Below are 9425 nucleotides of genomic sequence, written 5' to 3'. Positions count from 1 at the left end.
TCTTCTCATGAGGTGGCCAGAGTACTGGAGTTTCAGCTTTAGCATCATTCCTTCCAAAGAACACCCAGGACTGATCTCCTTTAGAATGGACTGGTTGTATCTCCTTGCAGTCCAAGGGACTCTTCAAGAGTCTTCTCCAACACCACAGTTCAAAAGCATCAATTCTTCAGCGCTCAGCTTTCTTCACAGTCCAACTCTTACATCCATACATGACCAGTGGAAAAACCATAGCCTTGACTAGACGGACCTTTGTTGCATAGGAACCTGGAATGTTAGGTCCATGAATCAAGGCAAATTAGAAGTGGTCAAACAGGAGATGGCAAGAGTGAACATCAACATTTTAGGAATCAATGAACTAAAATGGACTGGAATGGGTGAATTTAACTCAGATGACCATTATATCTACTACTGTGGGCAAGAATCCCTTAGAAGAAATGGAGTGGCCATCATAGTCCAAAAAAAGGTCCAAAATGCAGTACTTCGATGCAATCTCAAAAATGGCAGTATGGTCTCTGTTCGTTTCCAAGGCAAACCATTCAAATCACAGTAATCCAAGTCTATACCTCAATCAGTAATACTGAAGAAAATGAAGTGGAATGGTTCTATGAAGACCTATAAGACCTTCTAAAATTAACACCCAAGAAAGATGTCCTCCTCATTATAGGGGACTAGAATGCAAAAGTAGGAAGTCAAGACATACCTGGAGTAACAGGCAAATTTGGCCATGGAGGACAGAATGAAGCAGGGCAAACGCTAATACAGTTTTGCCAAGAGAACACACTGGGCATAGGAAACACCCTCTTCCAACAACACAAGAGAAGACTCTTCAGTTTAGTCCAGTCGCTCAGTCATGTCCGACTCTTTGCGACCCCATGAACCACAGCACATCAGGCCTCCCTATACATGAACAAAACCAGACGGTCTATACCAAAATCAGATTGATTTGGTATATATTCTTTGCAGCGAAAGATGGAGAGGCTCTATGCTGTCAGCAAAAACAATACCGGAAGCTGAATATGGCTCAGAACATGAACTCCTTGTTGCCAAATTCAGACTTAAATTGAAGAAAGTAGGGAAAACCACTAGATCATTCAGGTATGACCTAAATCAAATCCCTTACAATTATACAGTGGAAGTGAGGAATAGATTCAAGGGATTAGATCTGATAGAAAGAGTGCCTGAAGAACTATGGATGGAGGTTCGTGACATTGTACAAGAAGGAGTGATTAAGACCATCCCCAAGAAAAAGTAATGCAAAAAGGCAAAATGGCTGTCTGAGGAGGCCTTGCAAATAGCTGTGAAAAGAAGAGAAGTGAAAGGCAAAGGAGGAAAGGAAAGACATACCCATTTGAATGCAGAGTTCCAAAGAATAGCAAGGAGAGATCAGAAAGCCTTCCTCGGTGATCAGTGCAAAGAAATAGAGGAAAAGAATAGAATGGGAAAGACTAGAGATCTCTTAAAGAAAATTAGAGATAACAAGGGAACATTTCATGCAAAGATGGGCACAAAAAAAAGACAGAAATGGCATGGACCTAACAGAAGCAGAAGATATTAAGAAGAGGTGGCAAGAATACACAGAAGAACTACACAAAAAAGATCTTCATGACCCAGATAACCATGATAGTGTAATCACTCAACTACAGCCAGACATCCTGGAGAGGAAAGTCAAGAAGACCTTAGGAAACATCACTATGAACAAAGCTAGTGGAGGTGATGAAATTCCAGTTGAGCGATTTCAAATCCTAAAAGTTGATGCTGTGAAAGTGCTGCACTCAATTCACCAGCAAATTTGGAAAATTCAGCAGTGGCCACAGGACTGAAAAAGTACAGGTTTCATTCCAATCCCAAGGAAAGGCGATGCCAAAGCATGCTCAAACCACCGCACAACTGCACTCTTCTCACACATTAGTAAAGTAATGCTCAAAATTCTCCAAGCCTGGCTTCAACAGTACGTGAACTTAGAACTTTCAGATGTTCAAGCTGGATTTAAAAAAAGCAGAGGAACCAGAGATCAAATTGCCAACATCTGTTGGATTATCAAAAAAGCAAGAGAGTTCCAGAAAAACATCTGCTTTTGCTTTATTGACTATGCCAAAATCTTTGACTGTGTGCATCACAGCAAACTGTGGAAAAATCATCGCAGCACTGTTTATAATAGCCAGGACATGGAAGCAACCTAGATGTCCATCAGCAGATGAATGGATAAGCAAGCTGTGGTACATATACACAATGGAGTATTATTCAGCCATTAAAAAGAATACATTTGAATCCGTTCTAATGAGGTGGATGAAACTGGAGCCTATTATACAGAGTGAAGTAAGCCAGAAAGAAAAACACCAATACAGTATATTAACGCATATATATGGAATTTAGAAAGATGGTAACAATAACCCTGTGTACGAGACAGCAAAAGAGACACTGATGTATAGAACAGTCTTATGGACTCTGTGGGAGAGGGAGAGGGTGGGAAGATTTGGGAGAATGGCATTGAAACATGTAAAATATCATGTATGAAATGAGTTGCCAGTCCAGGTTCGATGCACGATACTGGATGCTTGGGGCTGGTGCACTGGGACGACCCAGAGGGATGGAATGGGGAGGGAGGAGGGAGGAGGGTTCAGGATGGGGAACACATGTAAACCTGTGGCGGATTCATTTTGATATTTGGCAAATCTAATACAGTTATGTAAAGTTTAAAAATAAAATAAAATTTAAAAAAAAAAAAAAAAAAAAAAAAAAAAAAAAAAAATAAAAGAGGTGGGAATACCAGACCACCTTACCTGCCTCCTGATAAATCTGTATGCAGGTGAAGAAGCAATAGTTAGAAATGAACATGGAACAACAGACTGGTTCCAAATCAGGAAAGGAGTATGTCAAGGCTGTATACTGTCAACCCTGCTTATTTAACTTATATGCAGAGTACATTATGTGAAATGCTGGACTGGATGAAGTACAAGCTGGAATTTGTGAAAGACCACTTTCACAGCATCAACTTTTAGGATTTGAAATCGCTCAACTGGAATTTCATCACCTCCACTAGCTTTGTGCATAGTGATGTTTCCTAAGGTCCTCCCTCAAGATTGCCAGGAGAAATATCAATAACCTCAGATAGGCAGATGACACCATCCTTACGGCAGAAAGCGAGGAACTAAAGAGCCTCTAGTTGAAAGTGAAAGAGGAGAGTGAAAAAGTTGACTTAAAACTCAACATTCAGAGAACTAAGATCATGGCATCTCATCCCATCATTTCATGGCAAATAGATGAGGAATCAATGGAAACAATGAGAGACTTTATTTGGGGGGGGCTCCAAAATCACTGCAGATGGTGATTGCAGCCATGAAATTAAAAGACACTTGATCCTTGGAAGAAAAGCTATGAGAAATCTAGACAGCATATTAAAAAAGCAGAGACATTACTTTGCCAACAAATGTCCATCTAGTCAAAGCTATGTTTTTTCCAGTAGTCATGTATGGATGTGAGAGTTGGACTATAAAGAAAGCTGAGTGCCTAAAATTGATCCTTTTGAACTGTAGTGTTGAAGAAGACTCTTGAGAGTGCCTTGGACTGCAAGGAGAACCAACCAGTCCATCTTAAAGGAAATCAGTCCTGAATATTCATTGGAAGCACTGACGCTGAAGCTGAAACTCTGATACTTTGGCCACCTAATGTGAAGAGCTGCCTCATTGCAAAACACCCTGATGCTGGGCAGAATTGGAGGCAGGAAGAGAAGGGGACAACAAAGGATGAGATGGTTTGATGGCATCAAGGATTCAATCAACATGAGTTTGAACAAGCTCTGGGAGTTGGTGATGGAAAGGGAAGCCTGGAGTGTTGCAATCCATGCGTTCACAAAGAGTTGGACATGACTGAGCAACTGAACTGAATGAATTGAAACTACACAAGAAAAAAGAAAACATATGACCGTGTAACAGTTTTTTACATGAAAGATCATAGAAATGACATTTGTAATAGCCCAAAACAATGCATATATCCATCTGCTGGTGAATGTATTAAAAAAAAATGTGGTTATACCTACAATTAAATAGTATTTGCCAATAATGAATGAGTGAAATGCTGATACATGCTGCAACATGGATGAACTTTTAAAGTAATATGCTGAAGGAAAGAAACCAGATGCAAAAGACCACGCTGTGTATGATTTTATTTACGTAAAAGGGTTTTCCTCATGACTCAGCAATAAAGAATCCGCTTGTAATACAGGAGACACTGGTTCAGTCCCTGGGTCAAGAAGATCCCTTGACAGAGTAAATGGCAACCCATTCCAGTATTCTTGTTGCGAAAATCACATGGATAGAGGAGCCTGGCAGGCTAATGGTCACAGGGTCTCAAAGAGTCCAATAGCACTGAGCAGGCATGCATGAGCATATTTATGTGAAATATCCAGAAAAAAAAACAAATCTTTAGAGATAGTAAGTATATTAGCAATTTTCTGAGACTCGAGTTGGAAATAGGAAGTGACAGCAGTGGCTAAGAAGCATGTTTTTGGGATACTGCTGCTGCGACAGCCCACCAGGCTCCCCCATCCCTGGGAGTCTCCAGGCAAGAACACTGGAGTGGGCTGCCATTTCCTCCTCCAATGCATGAAAGTGAAAAGTGAAAGTGAAGTCGCTCAGTCATGTCCGACGGTAGCGACCCCATGGACTGCAGCCTACCAGGCTCCTCCATCCATGGGATTTTCCAGGCAAGAGTACTGGAGTGGGTTGCCATTGCCTTCTCCGTTTGGGATAATAGAATACACGAAAGTTATAGCACAGAAATGTTTTCACAAACAAACAACAAAGAATAATAAAAATAATTGATTTGTACTCTTAAAGCAAGTGAATTTATGGTACATATGTGATAATTCAATAAACTTTTTTAGTAGGTTCCTTGGTAAATAACTGTAGCTATCACATATAATTTCTCAAGTCAAAGATAATCATGCTAAATAAAGAGTCACATAGACATATATGCCCCTACTTTGTCTCCCATTTAATAGCATCTTCTCTCAATTATTTGGGGAATATTGTGTATCAGTCACAATAGGAAACTGAAATTAAGAATTGTAGTCCTATGTTCTGACCTATTGTAAGCAATAGGAACAAATCCATTTTAAGCATTAAAATGATACTCAAATTTTGTATTCTAATTTATTTTTCTCATAGATGTTAGGTATATTTCCAAGTAACTTGAGAACTGCTACCTTCAATTTAAGGTGCTTTTTTTACTTCTTAGAGAGTATTCTGCATTTAATTCTAGTTAGCAATGTAATCTAATATTAACTTTTAGTTGAATTTTTGCTGCTCTCTCAAAAATACATCTTGCATAATGTATTATAATATGGCTTACATCAAAAGGCATAATGTTAACATCCAACCTTGTTGTTTATTCAAGTCAATCTACTTATACATACAAATCTGATATTTACCTCTTAAAATATTTAACAGGCGTAAGTGCCCATAAATCAGTTATGACAATCATTGTTAAAGCAATCAATAGTAAGGAATATGCATTAATTCAAATGATATTGATAGGCTCATGAACCTGCCTCAGTCTTCTGTGAAGTAAGAAAAATGAGACATCTTCCAAAAAATCAATATTTTCCTTTTTATGTCATTCATTTGAAGATTATCAATAATACATTACTTTTTTACCTTATGTGTCAAGGTTCTAATTTTTAAATACAGGTATCTTTACGTTTCAATGTAAAATTATAATCTACAGGGGACTGAAAGGCTAAAATCTTTTAATAGAAATATTTTTGAAGTTTAATTTTTGCTTAAAAACACATATGTGTATATACATTTACACAGACATATATATATGTATATATATATATACACACTTGTAAATATACTGTTGATGTATTTTTGTGTGCAGTAGCATAATAAAACTCTGTTTTACTAAAATGTGCCTTCATTTCATTCTAAAGGTAGATTGCATGAAAGAAATAACAGAAATATCAACACCCATCTTTTTTAGCTCCTGTGAACTGAGATGTTACACAGGTATGTACTTAGGTAAAAATACAAAATGAGAAATTACAACACCCATTCATCAAAAAAAAGAAACATTTTAATTGGTTATAGGTGGAAAATATCCACTTGACAGTCAGTTTCTCACTTTTCATGTAAGTGCTTTGCTGCTTGGATGCCTAATCTTGTTTAGTGTAGGAAAAGTAATTTGACATGAAAGTACCTAGATGGCTGCCGAAAATTAATTGCCAATTAAAAAAGAAAAATGTTTGTGCTACTCTATAAACAAGCCAACATATAAACCTTTCAGTCTTGTTGCTTTATTTATGTCTTTATAGATCTGGTTTCAAGCTATTTGCATACAATTTACAAATTCATATTATAATTCTCCAGTATATTTATGATTTTATAGTTGTATATATTTTATCTCCATGAGAAATATTTATTTCTGTATGCTTCTGTTGCTTATTATTTAACAAAAACATCACATTGCATTTGATAGTTTATGTATCTTCTTTAGAATAAGACATTTTTATTTGTAAAGGGGAAAGAAAATATTTTACCACCACAAAGAGGCACAGATGAGTACATTAGAGTATGCATGCACAACACACCACTCACTCACCATGCACACTCATGCATGCGCATGCACACACACACACACACACAAAGCACAGAAACTCAATCTTAGAAAAATGCTCTTTACCCTTCAGCTCTATACTGGTCTCCAAAATATTGAGGCTAACAATTTTTTAGAGATAAGAGGAAATGCTTTTTCATATAAAGGAAACTTTATTTGAGAAGTTAATGGATTCTGATAACTTTCAGTACTTGAGTCATTATAAATTATTGATCATTTGGAAATCTAAATCCTCAAAAAGGAACATCCTTCAGATTCTTAGCTCTCTTGTCTAAAAGGATAATCTGGCACTGAGGATAAAATGTGGAGCCACATAATAAGAGAACATCAAATGAAGAGAGCAAAATACTAATGTTTTAAAAATGTTAGATGGGAAACCAGTAAAATGTTTATGTGTATTTTTATATTTATATATGAAAGATGGATAAATATTAAAGAAATAAAGGTACTTGAGCCTAAATATGAGTCAGGTGATCTCAGCAGTATATAATATGAATGTTACATAAATTTAAAAGACAAGGCTCAATCCAGTTTTCTACAACACTGAGTTATGTGATGCACAGGAGTTCAAATTCTGTGCAACCAATTTGCTGCACTGACTTCAGAAGTCCAACTCTATCCTTGCTTGGTAAAGAATTGAAATTTCACTTTTTAAATAATCATCAAATACCATTTTATATTTGTATCATAGTTTGTAGGACTGTGTATGTCATTAACACTATCCTACTTACTATCTGGCACATTCTCAAACTTCCTATCTTGAAATTTCAGCAGATTTTGCAGGCTATGTAAAATTACCAGTGAGATGAAAGGGGTCATTTATTCCAGATCAAATATTCATCAAAACTATCACAGTGCATCAGAGGTGGAGGACGGATGATGAAAAGAAGATACTTGTTACATTTCTGGCATCTGTCCTGGCTTTTTCTTCCCCAATAAGGTTATAGAGGTTGTGATGACTATGGTAGCTCTAATAATTCTGACTAAGGAAATGAGGGCTTTGATGCTTCAATGAGAGATGGAAGAAGTACGGGAGTTCATGGCTATGGTAGAGCTGCTTGTGTACGTTCAGATTTTCATGGTGGTCATATTGTACACATGAGAGGATACATGTTCATTCAACTGAAAACGGTATTGTTAATTTCTTCTCAGCACTAAGTCCAATAATAGTTCATACTGATATTGGAGTGGATGGCAAAACAACAGGAAAAGCAAATGTAAACTTAATGACACATGAAGTAGCAGTAGCTAGCCATGTCTAAAGATAAGAATAACACACAGCATTAATATACTGAACTTTTCTTGAATTATAGCCCTGGAAGTGCCTTTGGAATGTGAGGATCTGAAATGGGGTGCTATGGAAGAGATGGAATGGATAAAATGGGAGATAAATGATCTGTTGGGAGAATGGGACTGTGGAATGATTTATAGTGGAGATACGGTATTCCTGATGGCTTAGGTGGCAGTGCAGGAAGTAGAGGTTACTATAGGCAAGACAGAGGAAATGAGGTGGATGATCTGTGATGTATCAAAGTATAACCACCAGCATACAGAGTTCTGACCACAGTATCTGATATAGTAAGCTTTCTTCCAGATTTAATTTCTTTTGTGTTTTAGAAAGTATATAATGACTGAAGGAATATGTTCTCAAAATATTGCTTGATAAAGCAGCAGATTGTGATGAAATGATGTTTTCTGTTTGTTTTGTTTGTTGCATTTGTTGGTGGTGTTCTTGTTCAGTCACTAAGACAGGTCCAACTCTTTGCAACCTCACGAACTGCAGCATGTCAGGTTTCTCTGTCCTTCATCATCTCCTGGAGCTTGCTCAAATTCATGTCCACTGAGTCAGTGATGCCATTCAACGATCTCATCCTCTATTGCTCCCTTCTTCTCTTGCCTTCAATCTTTCCCAGCATCAGGGTCTTTTCCAATGAGTCAGCTCTTCACATCAGGTGGCCAAACTATTAAAGCTTAAGCTTCAACATCACTCCTTCCGATGAATATTCAGGGTTTATTTCCTTTAGAATTGACTGGTTGGATCTCCTTGCAGTCCAAAGGACTCTCAAGAGTCTTCTCCAGCACCACAATTTGAAAGCATCAATTCTCTGGCACTCAGGTTTCTTTACAGTCCAACTCTCACATCCGTATATTACTACTGGAAAAACCATAGCTTTAAACTTATGGACCTTGTTGGTAAAATGATGTCTCTGCATTTTAATACCCTGTCTAGGTTATTCATAGCTTTTCTTCCAAGGAGCAAGTGTCTTTTAATTTCATGGCTGCAGTCACCATCCACAGTGATTTGGGAGACCTAGAAGATAAAATCTGTCACTATTTCCACTTATTTCCCATCTATTTGCTATGAAGTTATGTGAATACCATGATGTTAGCTTTTTGAATATTGAGTGAGTTTTAAGCCAATTTTCTCACTCTCCTCTTTTGCCCTTATCTAGAGGCTTTTTGGAGAAGGCAATGGCACCCCACTCCAGTACTCTTGCCTGGAAAATCCCATGGATGGAGGAGCCTGGTGGGCTGCAGTCCATGGGGTCGCTAAGAGTCAGACATGACTGAGTGACTTCCCTTTCACTTTTCACTTTCATGCATTGGAGAAGGAAATGGCAACCCACTCCATTGTTCTTGCCTGGAGAATCCCAGGGACGGGGGAGCCTGGTGGGCTGCCGTCTATGGGGTCGCACAGAGTCGGACACGACTGAAGCAACTTAGCAGCAGCAGCAGCAGCAGAGGCTTTTTTGTTCCTCTTAATTTTCTGCCATTAGAGTGATATCATCTACAAATTTGAGGTTGTTGAT

The 9425-nt window shown here is 37.8% G+C and overlaps 1 pseudogene; it reads left to right on the top strand.

Moving 5' to 3' along the window:
- Nucleotides 1-724: 724 nt before the first annotated feature.
- LOC102416533 lies at nucleotides 725-8139 on the top strand (annotated as a pseudogene).
- The last annotated feature ends 1286 nt before the right edge of the window (nucleotides 8140-9425 follow it).

Source organism: Bubalus bubalis, chromosome 13, assembly GCF_019923935.1.
Source record: "Bubalus bubalis isolate 160015118507 breed Murrah chromosome 13, NDDB_SH_1, whole genome shotgun sequence".
Classification (NCBI taxonomy): Eukaryota; Metazoa; Chordata; class Mammalia; order Artiodactyla; family Bovidae; genus Bubalus; species Bubalus bubalis.
Note: the sequence above shows the minus strand (reverse complement) of the source record. Positions and strands in the feature narration are given on the sequence as shown.